This window comes from Theropithecus gelada, chromosome 1 (genome assembly GCF_003255815.1).
Source record: "Theropithecus gelada isolate Dixy chromosome 1, Tgel_1.0, whole genome shotgun sequence".
Lineage (NCBI taxonomy): Eukaryota > Metazoa > Chordata > Mammalia > Primates > Cercopithecidae > Theropithecus > Theropithecus gelada.
The window spans coordinates 48,878,670-48,889,386 of NC_037668.1; the positions used below are offsets into that span (position 1 = coordinate 48,878,670).

General features: G+C 51.5%; 1 protein-coding gene and 1 long non-coding RNA gene across 2 annotated transcripts in view; one reads left to right on the plus strand and one right to left on the minus strand.

Annotated features, from left to right (window-relative positions):
- Nucleotides 1-10,717, minus strand: part of ECE1 (endothelin converting enzyme 1) — a 132,270-nt gene that overhangs the window by 77,276 nt on the left and 44,277 nt on the right. The gene's annotated exons all lie outside the window — the stretch shown is intronic.
- On the plus strand, nucleotides 1,791-8,925 carry LOC112620870. The gene is made up of 3 exons (XR_003118608.1): nucleotides 1,791-2,231; nucleotides 2,422-2,699; nucleotides 7,088-8,925. It is a non-coding gene; the product is annotated as an uncharacterized LOC112620870 (long non-coding RNA).

The window sequence follows — 10,717 nt, forward strand, 5'->3', positions numbered from 1 at the left end:
GCAGTGAGCTGAGATTGTGCCAGTGTACTCCAGCCTGGGTGACAGAGTGAGACTCGATCTCAAACCAATTAACAAAAAAACCCCACAGAAATCTAGCTGGGTGCAGTGGCTCACATCTGTAATCCCAGCACTTTGGGAGGCTGAGGCAGGAGAATCACTGGAGTCTAATTTCTAGGTCAGCCTGGGCAACACAGACCCCAATTTTTTTTTTTTTTTTACAGGCGTGGTGGTACGTGCCTGTAGTCCCAGCTACTTGGGAGGCTGAGGTGGGAGAATCGCTTGAAGCCAGGAGGTGGCAGCTACAGTGAGCTGTGATTGCATCACTGCACTCCAGCCTGGACGACACAACAAGATCTTGTCTGAGTAAATAAATAAAATAAAAATAAAATTCTGATATTACCACTCCCTTGCTTAAAACCCCTCCACTGTCCCTGGAATCAAATCCAAACCCTTCACTGGGCCCCATGGCCCCTGCCCACTCTGGGCCCTCATCTTGTGCTACCCGCCCACCCACCTCCTCATGCAGTTCCTTAGTTTCTACAGTTTCCCCCTTCCCCTAAGACCTTTGTAGCTGCTGTTGTCTCTGTCTGGAACATTTTTTCCTCCTCTCTACTCCTCCCATGGTCACCTCCAACTTCACATCTCAGCCTAGTACCTCCTCAAATGTCCCAGGAACCCTAAGCAGTCCCCCAAATTCTCCATTACAGCATCCTGTTCGTTTTCCTTTATAGTACTTGTTGCAGGCTGTTTTGTTTTGCTTTCACGTCTTTATCATCACTCTCTCTGCCCCTCCCCGGAATCCACAGCTTTACTGGGGCTAGGACCTTGTCTGGCCTGTCCAAAACAGACTTTCCGTCCCTCGGCACAGAGTAGGTGCTCAACAAACAGTTGTTAAAATCAAAGGGGGCACAAGTAGAGGGGAAGTGCCTTTAAGTTCTCAAGAATTCTCCTGCATCTAACTTCATAATACCTACAGAAATAGGGAACACATCTAAAGGTCACAGGCCCTGGGGAGGCAGGGTGCATGGGAAGAGTCTGAATTCTGGAGACTTCTGCCTCACTCCCACTGGGTGCAAGAGTTTCCATTACCCATCCCAGAGAGGGGGGGGACTCTGAGGCTGCTTCACTTACTGCTGGGTTGCTTTTTCTAGAATAGGACACTTGGTTATACTACATACCAGGTGTCGATCGCCAGAGGAAAAGACTTGAAAAAGAAGTTCAGGCCGGGCGCGGTGGCTCAAGCCTGTAATCCCAGCACTTTGGGAGGCCGAGATGGGCGGATCATGAGGTCAGGAGATCGAGACCATCCTGGCGAACACAGTGAAACCCCGTCTCTACTAAGAAATACAAAAAATAGCCGGGCGAGATGGCGGGCGCCTGTAGTCCCAGCTACTCGGGAGGCTGAGGCCGGAGAATGGCATGAACCCGGGAGGCGGAGCTTGCAGTGAGCTGAGATCCGGCCACTGCACTCCAGCCTGGGCGACAGAGCGAGACTCCGTCTCAAAAAAAAAAAAAAAAGAAGTTCAGTTGACCGAACATCTCCCCTGGGCACTTGGGTGGTGTAAGGGATTCACCCGGGTGGTGTAAGGGATTTGTCAGTTCTTTTACACCCACCATCTCTTTTAAGCTTCTCACCCTTCCCTGGGAAGCAAGTATCACTGGTTCCTTTTACAGATAATGAAACTGAGGTTCAGGGAAGTAACTTGCCCAGGTGCGGTTAAGTGATGGCTCCTCCTCCTTCTGTCTCATTTCAGAGACTTCCCCCTTCTGGCAAGCTCTCCTGACTACCCTCCAGGGACCCCAGACAGCATTTGGTCCCTGGCTCTGTGTCCCCACACAGCCACCCTACCCCATGCTGCCTTTTACTGCACACAGCATTTTAGACAGAATCCTGATGGCAGAGGCTCGGTCTCGTGGGACCCTGTCTCCTTAAGGGCTTAGGCTGGGGCTGGAACCTCTACAGATGTTTGAGCGAAGGCGGGAGGCAAGGGAGGGAGGCCGGACGCCACCCCAGGGACTCTGATGTCTACCCTGCAGCAGCCTGTCTGTGGACAGATGATGCAGGAAGCTCACGGAACTCCCAAGCAGAAATCAGCAGAGATGGAGCCCTGGTTATTTTTCAGCACACAAAAGCCAAGGGCCCCTTCCTGAGATGCCTGCCTCAGTGAAACTGAACCCACCTCAGATGGGAAAGGCTTGGTGGGCTCTGCTTGGTGGGAAGTCCACAGTGGGTAAGTAACATTTCAATAGCTGCCTGGGGCCCTTCACCCAGGGCCTTCCATTCACTACCTCAATGGCTCCCCACACCCACCTAGGGCCTCAGCCTCACAGGTATCACTTCCAGCTTACAGAACAGGGGAGGGGCCTGGACAGACCAAAAACCGACCATGCCGCTTGACAAATTCTCTCCTAACCCCACAGTGCCTCGTCCCTGAGATGGGAATCATCACCTCTGCTTTACACATGAGATGACCAAGGGTTGGGGAGGAGAAAGGACTTACCCCTCAGCCCCGAGTCACCTGCCTGGAGACTGAGGGAGCCAGGATGTGAATCTTCCCCCTGCCAAACCCACTGACTCTGTTATGCTGCCTCCAGAGAACCTGAGCCCCGCGGCGAGAAAGCGGCAGAGCTGGGCCTCGAACCTGGGTCCTGGACTCTTGGTCCCGTGCTCCTTGTGGAAGGTGGAACTGCTTCTTCAGGTGGGAACCTCACAGAGTCTGGGTGCCCTGGGCAGACAGGCTCTGGGCTGGCAGGGCAGCCACCACTTATTCTCCCTAATTGTCTCATTTGCGGTTGTGGGTGCCACACCTGGCCCCGAGAGCGTTGGGGAAGGAAAAGAACCTCTACTTTGGTCTTCTCAGTTCCCTTCCTGGCACTGTGCAGTCGTGGAGGAGAAATCTGGGTTGAACCTGGGTCTGTGTTGATGAGAAGGGCCTGGCAGAAACCAAGAGTGGAGGGGTGGAACCACAGCTCCCTGTGGACTGCCCCGTCCTCAGTCCCCAGTGCCCCAGCCGCACAAAGGAAGTGACGACAGCCAGATGAAGGTGCGACAGTCCCCAGCTCTGGAAACTCCACCCTGGGAAATCAAAGGCCTGGGGTGAGCAGAAACGAGAAATATAAAAATGCACAGGTTTCTGGTAACAAAAGCCTCCTGGCCTGGTGGCACCTGGGCATGACCCCCTTTGCCCAGACGACATTAGTCACTCATTTGGCTCTTGTGTTTGGATGGCCAAAGGCGGGCGATCGTTAAGGCATCTTGGGGTGTGAGGTGGAAAACGGAAGCCCCACAAGTGAAATTCTGAGGCTTGGGACTGAGCCACACCCTCCACAGCTGTTTTCACATTGTCTCTAAGCCTCAGCTCCTTAGAGACTCTGCCCTTTGTGGCCAAAGTCCCCATCAGTTACTACTTTTGGTGCTGGTAATTGGCTGGGATCTGTGAAATCTTCACATGTCATCTAAAACACACTCATATTATCTGGTAGCTAAACACTTATATTTGAGAGATGCTATAATGTAGCGGGTAAAAGCTCTGGATTGAAACCTTATTTCAGATCCCCAATCTGAACTTCCCAGCTGTGTGACCCTTAGCAAGTGACTCAGCCTCTCTGTGCCTCAGTACTCATCTGTCAAATGAGGATGATGATGATAATAATAGTACCTCCCTCATAGGACTGTGGTGACACTTAAATGAGGTAATACAGATAAAGTGCTTGGCTGGGCATGGTGACTCATGCCTGCAATCCCAGCACTTTGGGAGACTGAGGCGGGAGGATTGCCTGAGGCTAGGAGTTCAAGACCAGCCTGGGAAACACAGCGAAACCCTGTCTCAAAAAAAAAACCCAAGTAAGACAACTTTGGGCAAGGGGTAAGATATAAAAATATGGCTATCACTTCTAAAGATATGCCACTCGACATTGATTATTATTACATTATCCATTATATTTCCCAGTATTTTTCACCAGAGAAATTTCCATGTGATTAACTCATTTTTAAATTTACTATGAAGTTCCTGAAAGTGTAAACTGCTTCTTTACTTTTTGATAACAGGAATCGGCTTGTATCTCTCTTTTCTTTGGCTGCCAGGAAACTCATAGCCAAATCAGAAACTCGCCTATGGGCACTTTCTTGGCCTTTATGTTCAGCTTTTTCCTTGTCCACATTTTCCACTCTGTTTTCCGTGATTCTGATTTTCCATTTGGTATTGCATGTTGTTTTACTGAATGTATTTTATTTATAACCTATCATGAATCCTTTGTGGAACAGAGTTAGAAACAACATTTATCAGGCAGTTAAGACAGACCTGAGCCCAATCACAGGTTTCCTGGCTCATGTGACCTTGGACATGTTGTTTTCACCCTCAGGTCTCAGTTTCCTCATCCATAAAAGGACCATTGTGAATACCGAGTAAGCTAGAACGTGAACTGCCTGGCATCCAGCAGCCCGGCCCTGCGGGAACCGCACCACAGGGACACGCTGCACAGGCCACCTCTTTCTGCTTGCTTCTCCTTGTCTTCCTCCCCACCCCTCCCATTTGCTTCTACCCTCATCCAGATTTTCCAGTCTTGACCTTATTCAGCCAACATTTGTTGTTACTCTAGCCCTGCTGTAAACTCAGTGAAAATAACAGACTGCCCAGGTGATGGAGGTTAATATCAACAGCAAGAAGTCAAATATGAGTTATTAATAGAAATCATGTACCCTTCGGCCGGGCGCTCATGCTTGTAATCCCAGCACTTTGGGAGGCAAGGCGAGCAGACTGCTTGAGCCCAGGAGTTTGTGACTAGCCTGGGTAACATAGTGAGACTTTGTCTCTACAAAAAATTTAAAAAAAATTAGCTAGGTGTGGTGATATCCACCTGTGGCCCCACTACTTGGGAGGCTGAGGTGGAAGGATTCCTTGAGCCTAAAAGGTTGAGGCTGCAGTGAGCTGAGATCATGCCACTGCACTCTAGCTTGGGTGACAGAGCAAGACCCTGTCTCAACTACAAAAAACAAACAAACAAACAAACAGAAATTAAAAAAAAAAAAAAATAGTCATTGACCTTGACATTGCCCAGTTCTCAAGGCTCTTTGTGTCTTACAATCACCTTGTGTCCTTTTTTTTTTTTTTTTTTTTTGAGACGGAGTCTCACTCTGTCACCCAGGCTGGAGTGCAGTGGCCAGATCTCAGCTCACTGCAAGCTCCACCTCCCGGGTTTACGCCATTCTCCTGCCTCAGCCTCCCGAGAGCTGGGACTACAGGCGCCCACCACCTCACTGGCTAGTTTTTTTGTATTTTTTAGTAGAGACGGGGTTTCACCGTGTTAGCCGGGATGGTCTCGATCTCCTGACCTTGTGATCCGCCCGTCTCGGCCTCCCAAAGTGCTGGGATTACAGCACCTTGTGTCTTACAATCACCTTGTGGGATAAGTCCTGGGATCCCATTTTACAGATGCAGAGACTGAGGCTCAGAGAAAGGAAGCAGCTTAGCTTGTCAGAGCTGGAGCCCAAACCCAGATCTTCCTGGTCATCTCGGGGCTCACCCCCTTTTTTTGTGCCTCCTACCCAGAGCCTGGCTCTCTAGGCTAACTTCCTTCAGAGGCTACGGGCCACCCATCTGGGATGTGGGAGAGAGGGACAGATATAACTGCTGGGGGCTGGAGAGGGAGACTCCCCTTTCTACCATCCAAGGCTCAGATGGAACTGAGGGCCTGTGCATGGGAAGGCAGCAGGTGGGCAGGGGCTGGGGAGGCCTCAAGGTGAGACTCAGGGAGACACTCCAAGGCCAAGGGCACAGGGCAGAGGTAGGAGGTCAAGGTTGCTAACTGCCCCTTGGAGAAGGCAGCAGCCCTGCCAGCCTGTGAGTCAACCACCCTGGCGTGGCCCGGAGTCCCAGGGCTGGGCTCCTGTGAATGTGCTGGCAGCAGGAGACTTGCCTCCACACACACAGCGCTGGGAAGCACTCACTCACGTGGCCCGGTGTTGACTCAACTGCCAGAGGCCCTGGGGGCATGGGAAGTCTTACCTAGTGTTGCTGGCCCATTCCTCAGTGCCTGCTGTGGAGGCCACCCCATGCCCAAGCCCCAAACCTGGTCAGCAGCCTCTCGCTCCTACCTGATACAGGCTACTGACTTGCCCACCCTGTCTACCTGCCTGACAGCCTCCATCAGTCATCTCCCGTCCTCTGTCCAGGGGGCTCTGTCCCCTCGGGATGCCTTCCCTGATGACCCCCTGACCCCCTTGATCTCCTACTGTAGCTCCCTTTAGTCCTTCAGCTCCTGGCTAACTCCTGGCAGAACTTTCTTTTTCTTTTTTTTTTTTTTTTTTGAGACGGAGTCTCGCTCTGTCACCCAGGCTGGAGTGCAGTGGCACAATCTTGGCTCACTGTAACCTCTGCCTCTCGGGTTCCAGCGATTCAATTCTGCCTCAGCCTCCTGAGTAGTAGGGACTACAGGCACCCACCACTATGCCCGGATAATTTTTGTATTTTGTTTGTTTGTTTGTTTTGAGACAGAGTCACTCTGTCGCCCAGGTTGGAGTGTGTTGGAGCATCTCGGCTCACTGCAAGCTCCGCCTCCTGGGTTCACAGCATTCTCCTGCCTCAGCCTCCCGACTAGCTGGGACTACAGGCGCCCGCCACCACACCTGGCTAATTTTTTGTATTTTTAGTAGAGACAAGGTTTCACCGTGTTAGCCAGGATGGTCTCGATCTGCTGACCTTGTGATCTGCCAGCCTCAGCCTCCCACAGTGCTGGGATTACAGGTGTGAGCCACCGCGCCTGACCTAATTTTTGTATTTTTAGTAGAGACGGGATTTCACCACATTGGCCAGGCTGGTCTCGAACTCCTGACTTCAGATGATCCACCCCCCTCGGCCTCCCAAAGTGCTGGGATTACAGGCGTGAGCCATGGCTCTTGTTGCTGTTGTTTTTTTAAGAGACTAGGTGTCACTCTGTCACCCAGGCTGGAGTGGAGTGGTATGATCATGGCTCACTGCAGCCTCCAAACTCATGGGATCAAGTGATGCTCTTGCCTCAGCTTCCTGAGTAGCTGGGACCACAGGTGGGTAGCACCATGCCTAGCTAATTTTAAACATTTTTTGTGTAGAGACAAGGTCTCATTATATTGCCCAGGCTGGTCTCTCAAATTCCTGGGCTCAAGCGATCCTCCGGCCTCAGCCTCCTAAAGTGATGGGATTACAGGCATGAGTCACCACGCTCGGCCTGGGCAGGACTTTCTAAAGAGGGACTGCATCACACACTGACTCCCTGGAGCTGGCAGGATGAAGCCCACGAACCTTGGCCTGGCTTGCTAAATCCTCCCTCCCGACTCGCTCAAGAGTTTGAGTCTGTCTTCTTTCTCCGGCTGGCTCCTCAGCTTACGCGCTTTCCTCCAGGCAGCTCTCTTGGGCTTCGCAGTGACCCTTCCTCGGTGCTCCCCAGCAGCATGCTTCTAGCATCTCATCCCAACAGACTGACCAGCAGCTGTGTGCGGCTGTGTGGCCCTGACCAAGTCATTTCACTTTGTTTTTATGCTTTGGCTTTCACATCTTTCCACGGATGTGAACGGAGATGACCATGGTGCCGACCCCAAAGGACCCTTCCACGTCTTAAAAAAGTGAGCCACAGAAAGGCCTCAGCCCAGTGCCTGGCAGAGAAGCAGCACATGGGAGGGAAGGAACGACTAGAGAAGCCCCGTGGTGTGCCAGGCACTAGACCTGGGACTCGGCGGCACGTGTCAGCTCCTTGCAAGTGTGAAACGACTGGAGTGCAGCGAGGGTCAGTAACTCGCCTTAAGTCACACATCTGGTAAACAGCAAAGCCTGGATTTTAACCTAGGTTTTCCCATTACATCGGATAAGATGGCAGTCACCACCTCCTTCTAACCCACCCTGCCTCACCTGCTCCATCCTTACGACTTCAGGTGTCACCTCCCAGCTGGATTTAAGGGGCTGAGTTGTCCACTCTGATCTTTTCCAAGCACAAACTGCAAAGCAGACCAGAAAGCAGCTGGCCCTGACTCCAGGGCTACCCACAGATGCCCCTGTACCTCCTCATGCTCCTGTGCTCCCGTGTGATGTCCTGGGCTGTGCAGGATGACAAGGTTGAGGAAGTCAAAAGCTGAAGAGACCAAGTGCTCCCTGACAATTTGCCGATCTAATCACGTACAACTTAAGACAAAGTTAACCCATCTCACTGAACGATATGGTATAATGGTGATGACTGAGCTGCCCGCTAATTATGCTCAACTCATGGAGTTGGTTGTAATTAGTATTTGTGTTACACAGGTGGGTGCGTGGGTGGGTGAGGGCTGGGCAGAGGGAGGAGGAAGTAGGTGCGGCAGGAAGCTCTGGGGACTCCTTGGATCCATGAACCCCATGCCAGCCAACTCATGTGGTTGATCCTGTCTAACCTTCATGATGGCCTCATGATGTACTGTTATCTCTCTTCTAAGGTGAGAAAACAGGCTCAGAGAAGTCCATTTACTTGTCCAAGGTCAGAGAGCTAGAAAATGACAGAGCCAGGGTTCCCTCTTCAGCCCAGGAGATGTCTTGGACAGCAGAAGGAACAGGAATAGGGCTGGGAGGCTGGAGGTCCACATTTGGGCCCCAGTTCTGACACTGCCTTACCGTGGGCCTCAGCAAGTAGCATCCCTCTTCAGGACACAAAGAGATAGTATGTCTGTCAGGTTACGGGCGGCTGAGGGTGTGGACTTGGGAGCTAAGCTCCTTGGATTCTAATCCTTGGGCAAGCTACTTCACCATCTGAGCCTCGGTGTCCTCATCTGTAAAATGGAGATGACAACAGTGTCTCCCTCATAGGCTTGTGAAGATAAAATGAGTATCAAGACTTAGAACAATGCCTGAATATTATTGTCATTTATGGGGAGAAATGAGTTTTGCTGTCCATTTTTCATCTGTAAAATGGGGAAGTAGTTGCTGGATCCGAACAGTGGTTTGCAAACAGATTTTCTTTCATCCCATAGCGCCCTTTATTTAAAAAACTAAACACGGCAACCCAAAACACAAAAGAGATGTAAGTGGAGCTGAGCTGCCACTTAGGCACTCAATGAGCTCATATCCTGACCCTGAACCCAGCTCCCTCAGGAGTTCTAAGGAATGGAGTTTGAAAAATCACTCAACTGTCTCTGAGAACTGGTGGCTCTAAGCTCTGAGATCAGGGGTGGGGCGGAAGCAGGAAACCATGGCATGGGCCTGGCTGGTGCTCACCCACTGGAGGCAGCACATGGGGGCTGTGGGACACGCAGAGTTCCCTGCTGCTGGCCTGCCGGCTGCCTCCACAGCAGCTGGACAACTGTCTCCCCAAGAGGCCGCTGAGAAGCAGGGAGAAGAACACCAGGCTTGGAGTCAGGTGGGTGGCTCTGGGCAGGTCGTGTCCCTCTCTGGGGCCCATTTTCCTCACCTGTAAGATGGGGATGGTAACACTGCACTCATCAGGTGTCCTAATGATAAAAATTGCATCACATGCGTGAAAAGGCTTTGCAATGGAAAGACTGCCCTGAATGACTTTTTTTTTTTTGAGGCAGAGTCTTGCTCTGTTGCCCTGGCTGGAGCGCCGCAGTAGTGCAAACTCAGCTCACTCCAACTTCCGCCTCCTGGGCTCAAGCAATTCTCCTACCTCAGCCTCCCGAGTAGCTGGGACCCGAGTTGCTGTGCCACCACGTGCAGCTAATTTTTTATATCTTTAGTAGAGACAGGGTTTTGCCATGTCGGCCAGGCTGGTCTCAAACTCCTGACCTCAATTGATCTGCCTGCCTTGGCCTCCCAAAGTGCTGGGATTACAGACCTAAGCCACCATACCCAGCCCTGAATTACTATTTTTGCTCCTTTCTGGTAGATTTTTTCTTCTTCTTCTTAAGAGCGTAGACTCTGAAGCCAGACTAAATAGGTCCAAGTCTCCACTCCAGCACCACTAGCTGATTGCTCAACATCCAGCTACTGAGCCTGTTTCCTTGGAGTAAAATGAAAACATAAGGCCGGGCGCGGTGGCTCAAGCCTGTAATCCCAGCACTTTGGGAGGCCGAGACGGGCAGATCACAAGGTCAAGAGATCGAGACCATCCTGGCTAACACGGTGAAACCCCGTCTCTACTAAAAAAAAATACAAAAACTAGCCGGGCGAGGTGGCAGGCACCTGTAGTCCCAGCTACTCGGGAGGCTGAGGCAGGAGAATGGCGTAAACCCGGGAGGCAGAGCTTGCAGTGAGCTGAGATCCAACCACTGCACTCCAGCCCGGGTGACAGAGCAAGACTCCGTCTCAAAAAAAAAAAAAAATGAAAACATAAGGCGCTTTGTTAGTGCTCGGTACACAGCAAGTGCTCCATTAGTGTTTGCTGCTCTTGGGTTTGGTGGACAATAATGGCAAACTTGCTCCCTAGCACTCATGTCCAGTGTAGACGAAGCTGAAGAGGGCGTGTCTCCTCCTGACCCTCTCAAAGTAAACAGGTGAAAAGCAGGAGTGAGAATGTTTGGGTTCTGAGTTCACAAAAAGCAGGAGTGAGAATGTCTGGGTTCTGAGCTCACATATGGACCGAGCTTCCCTAGGCTGGCTTGGGGCTGTGTCTGACTTCTGTTCTTAAAAAGCCAGTTCGGCCGGGCGCGGTGGCTCAAGCCTGTAATCCCAGCACTTTGGGAGGCCGAGACGGGCGGATCACGAGGTCAGGAGATCGAGATCATCCTGGCTAAAACGGTGAAACCCCGTCTCTACTAAAAAAAAAA